This window comes from Pomacea canaliculata, linkage group LG7 (genome assembly GCF_003073045.1).
Source record: "Pomacea canaliculata isolate SZHN2017 linkage group LG7, ASM307304v1, whole genome shotgun sequence".
In the NCBI taxonomy this organism is placed as follows: domain Eukaryota; kingdom Metazoa; phylum Mollusca; class Gastropoda; order Architaenioglossa; family Ampullariidae; genus Pomacea; species Pomacea canaliculata.
This window is the reverse complement of record NC_037596.1, coordinates 7,439,580-7,459,019: the sequence shown is the minus strand read 5'-3', so window position 1 is coordinate 7,459,019 and position 19,440 is coordinate 7,439,580. Positions and strand designations below refer to the sequence as shown.

General features: G+C 42.1%; 1 protein-coding gene across 2 annotated transcripts in view; it reads left to right on the top strand.

Annotated features, from left to right (window-relative positions):
- The first annotated feature begins 2,792 nt into the window (after window positions 1-2,792).
- The window catches only part of LOC112568001, a 30,060-nt gene continuing 13,412 nt past the window's right edge, over window positions 2,793-19,440 (top strand). The window contains exon 1 of one of the 2 annotated variants that reach the window (XM_025244983.1): window positions 2,793-3,321. The gene's annotated coding sequence lies outside the window, so the exon portion shown is untranslated. The remainder of the gene's footprint in view (window positions 3,322-19,440) is intronic. The other variant, XM_025244982.1, reaches the window with a different exon arrangement.

Here is a 19,440-nt window from a genome sequence, read left to right as displayed (position 1 = left end):
ATGTAAGTGCGTAATTAATGAAATAGAATAAATACATAATACAACCTTTTCAATGCAAAACACACCTTAGAAAAAGGGAGATAAGCACTTTTAAACGACAAGTTCGTACTTGTTACCTCCCTTCCTTTGGTAAACCTCTCAGTTTTCGCGTTTTAGAACTGGGACAAATTGTTATGCCTGCTTGCATTTTCGGGGGTTTCCCAGTAAAATTAATACATTGATCTGATGAGGAGAATATTCATGGGAAGAAAATTATAATGTGTTCATCGTAAAGTCATTTAAAAGCGTAGTAGGGTGCAAATATTATCTTGCACAGAAAGAGATCATCAGAAAGATTAGGATTTACAGAATATATTTATGCTGTCAGGGTTTCAATCATCAAAGGAAACTGGGAACATATGTCAATTAGGTGAGTGGGTGTACACACGTACAAGTAAGTCTTGACCTTTTGTGCATCGCGATAGTTGTAAGTGTGTATCTCGAAAACGGAAAGACAGGTATTCACCCAGATTTTTGGAAGTATTATCTCGTTTTTAAAAATAAATTTGTACCCCATAGGACGTTTAAGCTCTCAGTTGAAGGGAGCGAAAGTGGAGGTGAGCGTCGGTGAGTCTTGGTGCAGAATCTGGGAGCGCGCGCATAAAAAGGATTTGAAAACTTTCAGCATCTCGACGGGTTGTCTGTCGGTTGTCGAGATTCGCAATCAGCCTTCGTTTGAACTTGTCGACAGCGCTGTCTTTGTGCACTTCATCATAAAGACAATAGCTAACATCTTCTCATTTCATCATAACTTTGGGGCGAAGTCTTCCATTCACAAATCATCTTCATTCTCTCTGTCAGTGTGTGTGTGTGAGTGAGAGAGTGATACATATGTGTTTTATGTGTGTAGGTATTTATGTTATTAAAGTATTTTTTTATTGTAAGTGTGGAAATATGTTCGTGTTTTACACAAATACGTGTTTCGCACTCTGAGTCATGTGTATGTTGCCTGTGTTCTACAGGACTGAGCTTTCTCTGAAATACTTGCAGGCGCATGATGGAGGGTTCGCCTCAAATTTCGAATCTGCAGAATTGATTTTGTCCTCGAGAACTCCGAGCCGCCATGAGACCAGCAAGCAAGCAGCACCAATCACCTCTCAAGCCTTGTCCCTCCAACACACACCTCTCCTGCCCACCACCACCAGCAGGATCAATGACTCAAAACCTTTAAATCTCATCTGAAACTCATCTGGGAGGATAAGGGCAACAATCACCCCCTTTTTTACGATCAATGTCACATGATCTCTAAAGCCTGAGGTGATCTACTCATTTGTAATTTACATCGGAGGAAAGTCTGAGAATTCTCACACAAAAAAAACTTTAAGAAACTGAATTTTCACAAGACAAACATGTAGATATATAGACTCACAGGTATACTAACACGACACTGCCATTCCAAAAAGCCACAATCTCTGAATGTACATCCTCGAGTTGACCGGAAACCAAGAATTTCTGCATTCCATCATTCTGACATATCCAGAGTCTTATGTGACTGTAAGCAGATACCTCAATCCCGTCTTCTTTCAGTATTTCAACCGTGAGTTCGAGCTCACGCACTGCCACCTTCTTTGAAAGAGTACTCGTTATAGTTTCATTTATTTATTTAATAATTTTAATTTTCAAGGAAATCGCCTTATTTACAGCGGACAACAGACTTACGAGATCTTTCATTCGGCCAAAGTTTTAACTGCTGACACTAGTAGCAGAAATCGTAAATGTTTGGAGCTGATTAATATCACTGAAAAGCTGGGAGGCGTTTCACACAGCATTTCTTCTCTCTTCTCCTCTCTCCGTCTCTCTCGCCCTCTTTCACTCTGTCTCTCCTTGCTCTCTCTCTCTCCTACTGTCTCTCTCTCTCCTCTTGTTGAGCAAAGCCTACGACCATTATTGTTAATGGGAGACATTTTGGCAGAGTAGATGGAAGCAGGAGAATTTTGGCAACTCTCTTATTCGAGTACCCTGCTCTTGTTTTCTATTGCACTGCTGGTAGCTAAAGATGTTTACAAGCTATTAAAAACCTATCAAACCCACAGCTGTTTTCTTCTTTGCTGCTAGTGGCTATAGTCGTTCCCAAGCTATGACAATTGTCAAGCTACTGTCTGATAGTGCTGCTAGTAGCTTGTCTTCCTATACTCTTAGTAGTTATAGTTGTTCACAAGTAATTAATGTTTTTAACAAACTATATAAAGCTGCCTTAGCCGGCTGAATATCAAACATACTGTAACGACAATTATTACTTGCATTCAAGAAAAGAAATATCGAGTCAATATTTCATGTAATAACTATGAAAATGTGTTGTGTTCCGAGACTTGTATGTGTATCTCAGAGAAATGTGTAACACGGCAAAGAACAAGGGAAAAAAAAATCCCTCGGCTTACTACTCAGCTTAGGTCTTAAAAGTATTTACCGATCTTTGAGCTTGAGCAGAGAGAAAAAAAAAAAATGTTTGGGTCCGAGTGCACGTTGTGTCGCTAGACCTAGCTGGAAGGCCAGCTTTTAGCACTCACCTTCAGAGCTTTAAGAAAGTCTTAGCTGACAGCTAACTTTTAGCCAGCCAGCGGCTTAGCGGCTCTCCGTGCACACGGCCCAAGATGCTCGAGCCCGATGACTCTCCCTCCCGCTCGCGCGCAAATTGAAAACTCAGGTTTTAGCCACCGCACAGCTAAAGCGCATTTGCGCGTGCGCGTCGGCTTCGCGTGCTGCCAAGAGCATCCTTGAGATCGAATCACGGAGGCTGCGCCTTATCAAGCGCGCACGTGCGGGTGGAAATCAGGGTTGGATGTGTGTGTGTGTGATGTGGTGGGGCTGAGGAGGGGTATAAAAACTCACAGGCATCTAGACTCGGGCTGCACAGTGTGGACCGACAACTTGCCGCAAGCCACGCGCGTCCAGAGGCTGCGACTACGTCCTCGCGCCGTGCAGTTCATCTACGTCCTCGCGCCGTGCAGTTCTTCTACTTCCTCGCGCCGTCCACTTCGGTGACACACTAGTCCAGGTCATTTACCTGACTCATCAGCAGTCTGCCAGCAGGCGAAACACCGCGATCTTGGAACGCAACCTCACTGGAACGCAAAAGAACTTTCTCACCTGAGGAAAAAAACCAACTGAAGTTAGAAGTACTCTCCGTGCAACACCTCGCGAACTCTCGCGCCTTGCAGATTTCCTGGCTTTCTCATCCAGCCCGACTGGCACTAGTACACCTGCGCTCAAGGTTTTTTCAAACAGACCTGGCAGCAGCTCGGGGAAGGCCTCACTGCCTGTGTGAAGCAGGTTGAAGTCAAGGTAAGACTGATACACGTACCTGATTACTTGCTTAGCGATGAGGAATGCTTCATCGGGATTGCGCAATGCATGAAAAACTTTAGGTTTACCAAAGTTTTCTTTCCCGGAGGGTGTGAATATAGACCTAAAGAGGCGATTGAATAGTTTGTCTGTGTGTATGTGAGTGTGTGTGTGTGTGTGTGAAATCAAAGACATATTTATGTTATCGAGGCACAAAAAACTGGAAAGATAGAAAAGTTGCATCGAGGTCTCAAACCTGCCATAGTCACAGATATGGTTAGCAGATAGCCGAGTAGTTAGAGCACGGCATAGCCACCAGGAGAAGTGCATGCTGGCCGGTTCGATATCCATGCTTCGCCAGGTAGCGTTGTCTGTCCTCTTAACGGAGATGGATGCGGTAAATCAGCGAGGAAGAGAAAATGTGCACTGCTTTCCCAAAATAAAACTTGTCTCCGACTTAAATCTTCAGCACCCTATTCCTAATTTCTAAAAGATGTGTGGCTTTTTTTCCGATTTATATATTTATATCATGGAATCACTAGAGGCATACCAAACGAGACTTACCCGATTAGAAATATTTCATGAAAGAGCACGTGTGTGATGAAATACACTACTCCTTTGTCGGTCTTTACTTTTAAGATAAGTGTTTCTCCTTGTGATTCTCAGGATAATAATAATAATTCTCTTTTTTTCTTCCTTATCGTTACTGGAGTTTTATTCATGAAGACAATACATACACTGTACATAATGTTCAACATTTCTTGCGCTTGGATGTTACAGAAATGTTTGTACATAAACAGAATTTTTAGTTGTATGTGAATTGGACTAGAACTTTATTTATTTCCATGTGAGAAAAATAAACTGAAAAGAGTTTTTTTTTTAAATAGACAACAAAAACATTAAATTTTATCTCTATAAAACAATTAACCATGTTGGTTTGCCCTGAACTAAATATCTATTATTGTCGCTAAACTGTATAAAAGTATTTTAGTGTACAAAGCTTTGTACATCACAGTAAGAACTTGGCATGTGTCCTGCATACAGTAGCATACAAATGGTCAGTTTGTAGCAGTAATGACAGAGAAAAGAAGCGGAGAGAGAGAGAGGGGGAGGGTAGCTTAGCGTCATTCAGACTAACTGGTCAACGTTGACCCAAGGGACACAACCACTTCCCACACTTGGACGTCACGCAGTCCGGTTCCCCACTTCCTGTTGTTTGGATAGCCTCTCTTTGTGAATCTCCGTGTCTCCCGAGATAACGAAGTCCTGGCCTCAATCTCAAGAGTACACAGCAGAGAGAACCATCTTTAACCTGTTCGCTGTGGATTTGTCCCCGGGTCCTCCTCCATTGCTTGCGTCACGCTCTGGGTCGCCTCCCTTTATGGCGACTGTCAGTGCGTGCGTTGTGATCCGTGTTTTGTTTTTTTGATATTATTAAGGTTTCTCCCAATCAGCAATTCAGACTGTCTGCATGTGAAAGCTTTTTCATGGGAGAACGTGTCACGTCACCAGCATCACAATTAGAAACGAGACGCCAACGGTCAACACAGGTGTGTGTGTGTGCGCGCGCGCGCTCGTGTGCGTGTATGCGTGTTTGAATATTACTTCATCTCTTTGTCCAGACCTTAACACCTCCTTCTAATTAGTCTTTGTTTGTGTGTGATCTGCTTCACGATCTTACAGCACGTGGTCTGCGTTCTTGTTTGCATTTATGCTTCAGCATGTATGTCAGTGAGTTTGATGTCTATATGCATTCTCTGTGTGTGTCTCTGTGTGTGTGTGCACAGATACTTTGTCTGTGGAATACAGAGATGCCTATGCCAGGTTCATGTTTCCTCTCTTCCATATCATGTTTAGTTCACTCAAAGAGAGGCAGCCTGTTACAGGAGTTAACATCTCGCCAGTCGTCGTCGTGGACTGTCACACGCTCGGACAAGGCCAAGAAGATGTAGAAAGATGACCTCACCACGTCTGTGATTATTCATTGTTCATCCTGACAGTGATGCATTCACAGCATGTTTTCGCCGATAACTTCCTGCAGCTAGAACTCTTCCATTAATGTTTCCTCTAACTGAATCATCAACAGAACCCATCCATCATACCGTCTGAGAACGGACTTGGCCCTGTGTGTGTGTGTGCGTGCGTGTGCACTCGTGACAGATATGCGTGTAAACTAGTTGCTGTAAGTTTCCTTATTTGAACAAGAGAGTTTGTGTAAAAAAAAACAACAAAAAAAAAAAAAAACAAACAAACTTGGGTCTGAGAGAGAGAGTGGATGTAACCGTAACCCTTGTATAGAAACTACAATGTTATTATGGAGGTGATAAAAGATGTCGGCTAGTTTCACATTCTTGGATTTCAGGAGTTATCTGAGGCTACTTATTTATTTAGTTTGTCTGCCGTCTCCTTTATTCTCTCAGCCTTTCTTTCTTGTCTGTCAAGCTGTGGTGTGTTCTTGCTGCACTCGGAACCATCGACCGCTTGTTTTAACCGAACTCTTTATATCAGTCCACCATTTTTTTTTAGCCGTTGGAATCTAATTGGCCGGCTAGCCACTGGCGATTCCAGCAGCCTGTGGGTCTGTTGCCATGGCAGGTCTGATGTTCCTGTCTGTGGTCTCCTCCTATTCCCCATCTTCCCTGCAGTCGTTGGGAACGTAAGGCAACAAAGAAGAGATGAGCATCACCCTCGAAAAAAAAATGGTCCTAAAAAAGTGCGACCTCTAACACGACCAATAATAATTAGAGGACGACATTTGATTTTTTTTATCCCGTTATGAGTGGAGCTGTTGGGATAATCATCACCGTCATTATCTTCCTCGTTGTTGTCGTTATCTTCTTTCGTTGTTTGCCGTTGATGTGACGTTGTGAAGAGGACGACCATCACTTGCTTGAGTTTGTGGAATCAAGTCACTGCCAGTCATCACGATATGTGACTACCACGTGACACCGCTTCCCATCCCTCCTCTCCACCCTCTTCTAAGCACTGTGACGTCACACCCGGTCACCGGATCGAGAAGGGAAATTTTACTTCCGGTGTTCTTTTGATGTCTCAGGAAGGCGACGTTCCAGAATTTCGGGTCAAGCGGATCGGCTAAATCCTTCATTAGCCTCCCCTCTCCAACCCCACCTCACCCACCATCTCCTATCATCCTACCCTTCATCCACCCTCCTTCTTCACAAACCTACCCTAACATGCAATATTTAACTGCTAGTAACTTGATGGTCATTATCCTAATTCGATCGACATTTTGTTCAATCGCGTTTTTGCCTGCGTGGCAGCGATATAAGAAAAAAAAATGAGTGAAGGAGTGGAAACGGAAGGAAGTAATCGGAGTAGAAACGGTGACGAGCCTCGTCTTGGAAGCACTCCATGTTGCACGCTGATTGTGCAACGTCTGCAACCTCGTCATCAGCAAAACTGACATGCGTGGTGGTGCTGGTGGTGCTGGTGGTGGTGGTGGCGGGGAGATAGAACCTTCCGATGACAGATGATCAAGTGGCAGTGGTTTCCGAGGAAAAAAACAACCCCAAGAGAATGTTAACGGGTGCAAGCAATCTCGCCACCCCACCCACTACTCTCGCTCGGTCTCCACCCCACTCTCCAATCCCTAAGATCTTTGAAGGACTTGAAATTCTAGCTTCATAATCATCATCAATCTGGTTGGTGTCGCAGCTGAATTCTTGTCGATAAAGATGTGAACCCTCTCAGGTTTACGTAACGGGGAAGAGCTCGACAAATTAAAAAAAAAAAGACAAGAAAAAAGTGGGATCTGGTGCTCCTCTCGCTCCATAGCAGAAGAAAATGAAGTGGAAAGGAAAAAATCAAGAGATTAAAACAAGAAAAAAGGTTAAACTCTGACTCCTACCAGCTCGATACCAAATACAACAAAAGTAAAACCCTGGCGTCTGTCACGATGTCAGCATGCAGACATCCATGGATACGTCCATCCACAGATGCTGAGTGACCCCTTCCTGAGACCTTTGTGTTCAAATGCTCTTGATTGATCTTTTTCTAATCCATACTGAGTGGCTCCTTCCTGAGAACTTTAGGTTGCTCGTCGATCACTTTTCAAACCTTTCTTCAATCATTACAACTTTAAGCTCATCCTACTTCTCCCCAGTCTCTGTTGTTTTTTTTTTTCAATCGTTCACCCATATCCAATAAGTAAGACACTATTCTACTTCTTCGATGTGACATTCCGCACTCCACCCATCTTCCGAAAGAACTTCTTGTTCTCTTCTTTGGAAACTTTGAAGTGGAAACTGAACAAGCCAGGCTCTGGCATCTTTGACATGTCAGCCACTCCTTCTGGAAAAATTGGAGTAGGCACATCTTGCGACCTTTCTGACGGAAACAGGAAGTGTTTCTCGGTGCTTGAAAGGCCGTCTGGGTCCAGGGATGGAGGATGCTCCACGTAAATAGCTTTCTACTGCAGTCACAAAAAGTATTTCCTTCTACGATTTTTTTTATAATTCACAAGCTCGGCACATTGAATAAACATTAGTCTTTGAAACTCAAGATTAATATAACGATCAACGCTGGATAAAAAGTGTTGTGATGCTTTTGAAAAAGTTGAATATATTTCTACTGTGTAACATAGTCATAGTTTTGATGAATGAACATAAGAGAGAGTGAGGTATGTCAAAAACCATGATTAAATACAGACAGAATGCTTAATTTCAATAGTAGAGTAGTTACAGTCAAAGCACGTGAGCAGAGTTCAATGGTTTCTCGTATGCTCTGAATCGAACCTGAATATTTGGAAACATTTGTGGAGAGTTACTACCGAGTAGTTCTGATGTGACCACGCTCTGATGTGAATCAATGCAAAAAAATGTGAAGTCCATAAAAATGTACACAACAACACACTAGTGCCAAACATATTCTTGTTTGTCTGTAAACACGTGGAAGGAAGGAAACTTAGACACTCGCCCTTATCATCTCCACGATTATCTCGCCCCAAAATGTCGGGCGATAAAATCAGTCACGTGACCATTACCCCACACACTCAACGAACCGGTGGTATTTTCTTCGTCGTAAAAATTGTTTATTTCTGATTCCATAGCTGTATGTGTGTCTGGAGACAGAAGGTGATCATGCTGGGTGTGCATGCTTGTTAGAAGATAAAGCGAGCTTGTTGGCTGATAAAACTAATTTGCCGCTTGTTAGATAAGTTCGCTGGCTTACACTGAGTTCCTGGGTGAGTTTCCTCACTGAGTCGCTTTTTCTTGTAAATAAATTTTGAAGCAGAAAGCTGTCTTGATAAGAGAGTATTGGATGTTGCTGCATAGAACTGTGGCAGCTCTGTTTCCGAGTAGGAGGAGTGTGATGCTTCATCTACACATCTGGAGGGAGATGTTGAGCCATTGATGCTGTGAAACAGTTCACAGTGTTGGGAAGTGCTCGAAACTTGCAACGAACCTTTTATTTTTATTTATTTATTGAAACCAGTGATATTGCTTCATGTATTTTAATCATGGATGAGCTGTCAAACAATGTTTTCAAATTCAATTAAATGGCGTGAGCTAAGTTATTGTTAGTGTCATCTTCTGGACCAAATTTTACCTGTTAGCTTTCTTCTACAAAATTTGAGGGAGCTATGGTATTTATCCCTGAGACTGTGTTACACACTGTTGCGAAAATTCTCATCTCCTTGCTCGAAAGTTCGGAAAGTATGGTCTTGCCAGGCTGCTCTCATTGTTCCAGACGCTGGCATCTCTCGCGGGCTGCTCCGGACAAAGGACAGCTTCACACGATGTTTGTATGCAGCTGACCATTGTGCACCAGGCAATGAATGTGACAAGTCACGTGACGGTGCCCCCATAATACTGCGAGGATATTGAGATTTAATGTTGTCAAAACACGGCAATGACCCTCAGGGAATTGTCATCGTCATGGGGAGAATGTCATCGTCATGGAGACTTCGTTGCAACCTTTGGTGTCATTGCGTGCGAGGGCATTAAATAGTCACGACACTGGTCGTGCTTAAATTTCACTGGGAGACAGAGAAGTATTTGCCTGGTTTGTATTGAAATTCAGTAAAACAAAGTAGTAATGCTCCCTCTGTGTGATATGTTTTAATAATAAAAATAAAAATAAAATAAAAATAATATAAAAAAGTAATAATGGAAAGAATGATGTCTCATCCCTAACTGGTACGAGGGGAACTACTATCTGTCACTCTTTATCTTAGCCTGTTGACCTGTGTAAAGTTTTATGTTAAATATTTATCTGTGCATCTGTTATGCCATTTGATATGTTCCTAGATTGATTTTTGTGTCTGATCCACTTTTCTTCCTTTTATTTCTACTGTCACATCTGTGTTGTCTTGCCATTGCTCAGATTTTAGCTCTGTCCATCAGCATTCTTTCCGTGCAATGCTCCAGAAAGTGTCGATGTGGAGCTTTCACAGCTTCGTGCACACTAACAGAAAGGTCTCGGTGTCCATCTCCAGGAAGCTCAGCTTACAATGACAATGTCATGTCCCAACAAGAGTTCTGTGGATGAAACGATATTTCTGTCTGAGAAAGTTAGGAACCAGATACTTTTGTAGAAACTTTAAAAGGGCAGAACTTTGCACATGAGTAGATAGACTACTGGAGCTAGGAATAAGCTCCTGCTTCTGAAACCAACTTCCATTATTATTAGTAGTAGTGTTTGTTTTGTTTTGTTTTGCTTTGTTTTGTTTTGTTTGTTTTCGTTTTGTTTGGTGTATTTGGTGTATTTGTTTGTTTTGGTTTTGTTTGGTTTGGTATGCTGGAGCGCTTTGAGCCGGCCTTTGATTACTGGATAAATAAATCAACTTATGATTATTGTTATTGTTACTATTATTATACATTTTACAACACCTTCACACACATAGAGAACACACACACACACACACACGCACCATCAGCTCACAGTTGGTCCCAAACCACTATAAAGACAGCAAACACTGGTCGAAGTGCAGTAAAATTGGTTACGACCAGGAGATGGATCTTAAGCCTCGACAAGTGATCTCATCCTAAATGGACATTTGATGTCTTCTGCCAACAGATAAAATTACTTGATGGACTTAATCAAGTCTGCCTGGAGCATCCGCTTGTCTGGAGCGCAGTAAACGCCCATTATTATGTTACGGCCTTTCTTCCCCCAGAAGCACTTACAAAAATGGCGGACCTCCCTCTCTGCCAGACTCTCCACATTTCCCTTTAGTGTGTAGTTCTCTCGCTATCTGTCTCATAATTGTGTGTCCTCGCCCTTTCCATATTCTATCATAATCTGGTCACATTCTTTATAGCCTGCATTTGTGTGTGTGTGTGGAAGCTTGCATGAGTGTCTGAAAGAGAGAGATAGTGCGTGTGTGTGTGTGTGTGTGCAGTTTGGCCATATTGTATGTAGATGTCATGAAACCAATGCTTTTGGATGCTACAGTTCTGGAATTCAGACCTGTGATCAGCAGGCTAAGTCGAACCTTGCTTGCCAGTACATAGTCAGTGCATTTTACCAACATAATGTGACTTAACAGCACTTCGGAAGCTTGACATCCGGTCCTTTTCTCCATTAAACACGGCCTGCTTTCAATCTGGACTTGAAAGCCGTCTCTGATATTCCCTGTCTCATCAGCAACAAAAAAAAAGCCGAGCTTGTAAAAGAGTTATCTGGACTGGTTACATTGCCTCCCCTGGTCGCTGTCGTTCAAATTCATCTCATCGAACTCTTCCAACCGACGATCCTCCCTCTCCCCCAAGCCCCAGCACCTGTCTTTCTTCGTTTAGCTGTTCCCCATTCACGTGCTTTTACCGTCCTCGAGCTCAAATGTCACGCGTGTCCCGACCGCGTGTTAGTGTCTTGTCCCTCGTCTTGTCCCTCGTCCTGATGAGGCAGCCATCGGATTGGCCGCGTCTGGACTGACTGGCGACGTGAGCATTACTCAGCCTCCAGCAATGAATCCCTGAGCGCTTGTGCTCATTGGTCCACTAGCCCTGACCATGCACCTTCTTCTCTCATTTCTTCCAGCCTTCCGTCTCATTACGGGCAACCGGACGAGAATTTCCTTTTGCGACTCCAGTCGGACATCTTGGCGATAACTGCAATTATACATCGTAACGGCTGCTCCGTTGTTTAGCGAAGCCGATGTAACAAATTCAAATTTGAAAAAGATTTGTTTTAAAAAGATTTGTTTTGTAAAATCATGGGTTTGATTCTCATCACATTTTAATACACGTTTAAATTGTGTTTGTGTGTTGTGTGTGCGCACGCAAACATCTTCCAAAGTGATAAATAAATAAATTAGTCCGCCGGACTGACTGGCCATGACCATGCATCTTCTGTCCTCATCTTCCCTCCGCATCCAGCGAGTCCTCCCGAGCAATCCCCAGTCTGTTGAAAGCTAATCTCTTGCGCATGGACAACCCTCACCCTGCTTTTAATGTCGGCGTATTCAGATGGAAAATGGTCGACTAGGGAATAATTTTCACTTTTATTATTTGCGACATTATTTTGGAATATCTAACATCCAGCCGGCTGTTTATTCAGCGGAAATACAAATCCGAATTTTATATAAAATCGTTGATAGCATGTTTTGACTATTCAGTCTTCGCTCGTCGTGTCGACATTAATGGGAAAAATATACTCAAACATTTATACACCAGAAACCCATTATTCAATGTGATGAGGTTTTCAGAAAATCCACGGAACAGGAAGTGAAACGAAACGTTAAAAGGGTGAGAAGATGAAGATGATACAGAGGAAATGAAGATAATAAGAAGTGGGAGGAAAGAAAAACTGGTTGCGCGTGCATTTCTAGTTATCCCCAGAAATTCGTTTCCTTAAAAATGTATTCTCCATCAATTATCTCACTCACACCCATAAATTTCTGGAATGGCACATTTAATCAAGGTGCATTTTTAATAAAATAATAATATGAAAATCTGATTTCAAGCTATGTGTGGATTATAACCAGCTGCGGAAGGAGAATCGAGATTGCCATGCACAGCCACAGAGGGAGCCAGGGATGTCTCCATTAGACCTCGACATGCCGGACCCACAGGCCATTACGGTGGTAATATGTTTCCTTTATCATCCGCAAACCTTTTTATACATCGAATCAAGCCATCAGCGTGCGTCATGGGTAATATAATCCTTCCAACGCTCGTGCATTCGGCAGCACGTGCACCCTCTCAGGCATGCACGTGCATGTATGCGAATGTCTGCGTTCGGGAAGACAGATGCAAATGTCTTTTGACCTTTGCAGGCTCCACGAGAAAAAAAAAGTTTATTGCTCAGGCACTTTGACGCGCGAATAACATTAATCGCGTTTAGGGAGTTTAGCTGAGGGCATGGAGGACCGAGCAGCTCATAACTGCATCAGATTGGGTGGATGGTGGATGGTAGTGGAGCTGAGGTTGGCCTCGGATTGATGGGACTGGAAGCCAAGGGAGATAGCAGATTCTGAGACACTCGGACAGAGAGAAGAGTAGAGACAGGGAAAGAATAACAGACAAGAGAGAAAGAAGAGTGACAAAGAAGGAGCGGTCCCTAGCAAGGAGTAGGGCACATGCTAATCAAGGAGACAAAGTAAAGGTCTCTTGGCATCACGGCGCTTGCTGGATGGCCCTTGTCTCGGGGAGACCAGGCAGAGCTGGCCACTTAGCGCTTGATGGAGACCTGCTCTTCCTTGGTGCTGACGCACTTCCGGCACAGATGGCGGTCCAGCGGGCTCCTAGTTAATGCGCAGCGCAGGCGACAGCTGCATTACCACAATTCATCATCCATCGACATACCAACCACAGGAGGAGGGGGAAGGAGGAAACGGGGGAACAGCCAGCGCTGTTGTATTGATTGTCGTTTCCGGTTGACACTGGTTATCACCCTTGCTTTTATTGGTGTGTTCCAGCAAACACAGCCGACAGATGGACAGTCTCGATGGAGAAAATTACTGAGAATAAGAAAGATTTAATGCAGCGGAAGAGAAAAAAGGAAGAGATCAGACATTCTAATACCCAATGTGACGAACAGTTCGTGTTTGTCTGAGCATGTGTCCTTACTTTCAATCAAGATTTCAAAAATCACCGAACACCGAACCTAATGAATAAACATCGAAAATTATTCAAGACATGAAATGATAAACGCGTTTTACAGACACGTTAAAGTCTTTCTCAATACGGACCCTTGTGTAGAAAGTCTTCATGTAGGCTTCTGCCCTCAGGTTCGGAGCTTTAAGGAGACAGAAACATCCGTCTTCTCCCTGTTGCTGCCCCTGTCAAAATTCAATAGTAGCCGACATATTAATTAATACACGAAGCCACACAGGTAAAAGAAAACAAAACCTGGACAGGAAAAAATTGTCCTTAAAATTTAATAATCATTCAAATTTACAGTTTGCATTGTTTCCCTGGTGTCTGAGGATGTTGTTTACAGTCTGAATGTTGTTCTCGTCAACGAGCGCTTTCACGTAAGCGCATCACCGCGTTTTCACGTTGTGTTCACGTAACCTTTTACCACCTTGACTATACCATGTTACATACGCTCAGACTTTGCGAATAGTTGCTAGGAGGCAGCAACATATGTTCCATCTCTAATATTTCCTAAAACCTTAATCTTGATGAGTTTATAATGGAAGGACGTCAGGGGGCTGATATTTTACACAAAAGGCCAGCAACTACGGTTCTATTACGCCACATGCAGAGAAACAATTTAGGGATCGAGACGATATCGTAACCCATCAAGGATGTTATATGTAAAATTGATGAAGTCAAAGGTACTTCAGCTTGCGTCATTGAATGAGAATTGCAATTAAAAAAAAAAATTTCGAATTAATGCATTATTTTCATTATACGTGGAACAATAATTTGAAGCTGCTGTCATATTCAAAGATTTTCGTAAAGAAGCTATGAAAAAATGCACTCAGGGACTCCCACCCCTACGGGGCAGAGCGTAAGGTCAAGGACGTTCCGAATGACAAGCTCGAGGGACTCCAATTTTTCAGGTCGGTGCTGTTGCTGCTGGCGACACCATTGTAAAAACAACATTTTGCACGCCTTGGACCCAACTTAACGGTTCATAAGACACTCGCGCAAATTGAGTCAGCCATGAGTAATGTCGAGAATTCGCCAAAGACTTCGGACTCGGGTTTCACTCTTCAGTCCAGCGCATTCGTTCGAGACCAAATGAGGGATTTTAAAATATTGTTCATAAAAATTAAGTCGATGATGTGTTGGCGAATACGGGCTCTTCTCCAGGAACGTGACAAAAAAATGTGAACTTGTCCTGAGGCCATCTTGTGGGTCGGATTTCGAAGGTAAACAGGCGGCCTCCTGACTGTACACTCATCGCCAACATCAAATGCCGAACGTGCAACTTGAGGACCTTCGGCCGTCTTCTCGACCTCTCCCACATCACGAGAGACAGACAGGGTGTCTGTACATTCCCACCCCAGCCAGCAGTTAGACAATATCAGTTTCACCTGCAAAACATTGTCAAGCAGCAGGACACAGAAAACAAATGTTTTACATTCGTCATTCTAATGTGGAAAGCTTTCCTGAAACATCTAAACTTCATAAAGAACAGTGAACCTTGCTACATCCATAATAACCTGAATGGGCAGCTCTTTATTTTGTTATTGGCTTACGATCTGTTCTGGTTTCATTATCATCATAAGCTTGAGGATGTACATTCCTTTCCACAGTTTCTCTGTGTGCTGGATTGTTTGTGGTTTTCTGACTTTTTTCCCTTTTTGAATGGACAGATGAGATTGAAGTTTTTGTTGACAAACGGTTTTCATATCCGGCCACTTCCTTTGCGGTCAGTGATTAGTACCATTCACTTCAACAATGGTCATGCATCCAGGTAGTGATTTGTAAACACTTTTTTTTACATAATGTAATGTTCTAGTCCTGCTTTAATTTCTTTTCTTGGATGCCTTGATGAAACGATTGAATAACAAATGATATTTAGATCGACGGTCTGTTATCATTATTGGGGGTGATCGGAGGGTGAGCTAACTGGTTGAAGATGACTTTCTTCTACATCTCATTCTTCTCCACCTGGCTTGATGTCCTCGTTGCATTCTTCCTGAATCCTGAGAGCAACTGGCTGTCGCCACATTGTGGTCTTCTGTTTGACACCACGACCATGGACTTTTGTTTCTGTGATTTTTTCTGAAGGACTTGGTAGGTATCTCTCTGTTCAATGTCATTACTGATTTCAAATTACTAGTAAAACATTTTTTAGATCGGTTTACCAATACTGTGATTGCAATATTTTACTAAACACTTTACTAGGGAAAATTTCATCTTCTTGTCCTTCTGATCGTCACCTTTGAACTTTTGTTTGTTGCCCTGTCAGTAAATAACAACCCTACCAAGCCGTCATCTATAATCAAAAAACATTTGTAGAGCAAAATCGATATGTCATTACAGGCGTTCTCTGATACAAGAGGTTTCTGGTGTGACAAATAATCACACTGATACATTTCATCAAGGGAAATAACGTGCGCCGGGTCACTACAGATGCTGGTGGTGAGGGTCACAGAATTATCCGCCTTGTCTCACTTGATAACAAATCGAAGTCTCGTCAGAATGGAATAACGATTTCGGAAGAGAGAAAAAGATTTTGAAAAATGAAGATAAAGCAAGTAACGCTTCAGAAATACAAAACAAAAATTCATAAAAATGAAATCTCGAAATAAGAAAAAAATAAAATAAAGCCTTTGCTAAAAGATTAAAAGAAACGAATGAAAATTTCCAAATAGGAAAAAGAAGTTAGCAGAACTCTCGAAATATAAAAAAAATGTTTAAATTAAAACACGATTTCAGGAGAAAGGGACAGAAAAATTCCAAACGGTGGGGCCAGAGAAAGATAAGAAGCCTCCATCGAACTTCTTCTAATGGATGACACGAGTGCACCAAGTGCACTTTGATGTTATTTTTCCTTATTGCTCTTTATTTTATTTTGTGTTGTAAAAGCTACCAGCAGTTGGAGAGCTATGTCCAGGTGATTAAAAAAATCAACCTCTCACATTTGTTTGAATGTTTTTCTATACATGGTGATGTGCTGCCTGGCTTGTCTCTCAAGAAAGCAAGAGTAAAGGGATAGTAGGGTATACTTTTTTCTAATAAAATGGTAAATCTCAGTGCAAAATACTGTTCCCCGATGTCTGGGAGAATGTTTCCCTCCCCATTATTCTCGTACGTATTAATAGGTCTCAGTTCTGTTTATTCTGTATATGAAGCCACTTTCATCTTGCACCCAGTCTCACAAGGTTTCTCGTCAATCATCTGCTGATGATACGCAGCTGTACAGCTCCACTCACTCTGATACCAGCACCATAGAAGTTTGTATTAATGAAGTTAAAGATTGGATGGTGTCAAACAAACTTAAACTCCACGAGATAAAACGAAACCCTTCTATACTCGAGAAAAAGAAACAGATTCATCCGTTCGTCCACCAAGTCACATCAATGTCCAACATCACATTTGCGTCCTCCATCAGGAGTCTGGGATTCATTGCTGCTTCCCTGCTTTTCTTCCTTTTGTAAAATCACGATCCTCTCAGTCCTTGTCGCTTGGTTTCTCTTTGCATTTTCTGTATTTGTCTTTTATTCTTCATCAGCACTATTGTTTATCCTTCCGTCATTCATACGTTGTTTGTTTGTTTTTCTGTCCCTCACATGTTATCATGTCTCGTTTTTTTTTTCTTCAGCGCTAGGAGCATGCTTCTTACAAATCTTGCCATGATTATTATTTTTTAATAAAGCGAATCTGTAAAAAAGTTCATTGTCTGTCTTTAAAGCCGTCGAATATTTCATAATCAGTTCAGAGACTTTGTGTCGTGGTGAGATGCGAAAGAAAGAACCGAAGTTTCAGAGAGGAATAACAATTAAAAGTTTTAAAATGCTGGAACTCTACACCACGGAGAATTATTTCCGAAAGAAAGGAATACAAAATATTATTTGCTAACCTTTTTTTCGCCGTTCACCCCTTCATCACTCCTCTAGATGTAGAGTAATTCACACAGCAGGAATGCTGGGAACTGAAGGAGAAAGAAATCTTTTCCAGTCTTGCTTGCATGTGTTGATGAGTAACACGGAGCCTGAGCTGCAATCACAAATTCTGTTGGATGATTGGAGGAATCTCCATTTGGCCATCGCGCCTCCATTTCGATCGATGGATGCAGCAGACACCTGAAACTGTCCGAAGAATGGAACCTTATTTGCTTGTCACTCATGCGCGCAGGGCCTCTTCCGGAATTGAAAAGGAAAGGGAGTGAGGTGGGAGAGGAGGGAGTGTTATCACGAAACCTATTACGACACATAAAGCCTTCCAATGGACCTAAACGATGTTGGCGAGAGGTTCTTCCCTCCTCCCCTCCTCTTTCCTTCTCTCCCCTCCTCTCCCCTCTCTCCTGCCGTCTGCTACCTTTCAAAGAAAAAAAAACATTTTTTTAACGGGTGAGTTTCAAATTGATGGGACAAATCCGTATCTAACGAATAGTTTGGCGTAGTCTTCGTTAGGTTTTGCAATGGTCCTGCAGTTGGACTGAGCTTCATCTGAATGGCGCCGATAATAGACGATTGTCACGTGCATGATGAGGAACCGTTAGTTGACGGTTTTGTTCTGGAGTTTATATGAGGGAGCAGCGCAAACACAACTCTCACCTTAGTCTGGATGTTGATTACTTTTGCTGTGAATTGTTTTTGTGATCAGAGCGCATGCGTCTCCTGATACCTGAGGACGGGAAGTAAACAAAAGTTCTGTGTCGCACGCGACCATACAATTAGTCTCTCTGATGACTTTTTGCACGTGTTACTATTGCGGTCACTGAGAGTACAGTCTACTTTTCAGTTCGTTCCGGAATTAGAAACAACTGAAGAAAAAAAGTTGCAGTAAATGGAAAATCGACCAGGACACATAAATGAAGTCCACGTACCTGTCTGCTGAGCCTGAAGTCTGAAATATGAGACAGCATCTGTCAAAACATCTGTGATATTTCACATAAAATGAGATTTAGATGTTTGTGTTAGAAGATAATAAATAAGCTTGTTTCTGAAAGTTATAAAAAGGTAAAAATTACATAGGAGAACTAATGACCCGATGGTTACCAGGTCTACCATTTAAATCACTTTTTTCTTTTGCCTCGCTCACTGATGTCCTGATGTCATGGCACATTAACATTGCTCTTGATCTTCTTTTAAAAAAAAATTCTTTTTTTTTTTTCTCATTCGACCTTCAACTTGTTGGTAAAATGAACAAACATTTTCTCGACATCACTCCAAAGTTTCTCTTTCTTTCCCTAACTTTACTTTCAGAAGACTTTTTGAACCAAAAATGACTTGCTGGTGACAAGTGAAGTCCAGGGTCTTCATCCTCAAGGAATAAAAACCCCGCCATTGCTGTCATCATCTGTCCACGGACCTTCATGTATGTCTGTGTATGTGTGTGTGTGTCTCTGTCTCTCTCTTTTTCTCTCCTTTCTTTGTTTTCTAGGCCCTTGGAGACCGCGCAGTCAGTTCAATGTACTCCATTACCTAATGGGAGATAATGAACAATATCATGTACGGTTTGTCTCCCTTGTGAGATGCTCTCTGGCGTAAAGTGAGATGCCGCTGACAGCTATAAATAATTCAGCTATACCAAGCTATCCACTGTTTGGACCTCCGGCCCACCTTGAAGTCAGGCGGCATCACTGAACATCAAGAGAAGACAATCAATATTCAGGTCACTTCTTGTTTTCACTGCTGGAATGTTCTGTAATGCTGGCAATATGTTTGCCGGCGTGGAACCAAAAGCAATTTTTATCAAAAAAAAAAAAAAAAAGGTCTGGCAACAGTCTTGGGTTCAGCAAGTGAAGTCTATCAGGTTTGGTCTCAATGAGATAAAAGTATTTCAATACACTTTCCCCACTGAGCTGGTACGAACAGCTGAACACGGTAATAAATCTTAATTTTGACCAAATATCTCTCCTGCTCAGTTCTTCTGCCCAAATTTCAAAAGGACCTATATCAAAACCCAAATAAATTAAAAAACAAACAGTGCTTTCTGGTTCACACGTCGATCTAACAGCTTAAAACAAACAAACAAACAACATCACATCTACACAAAGTCCACTAGAACAAAGAAGTTGCAAAACAAAAGT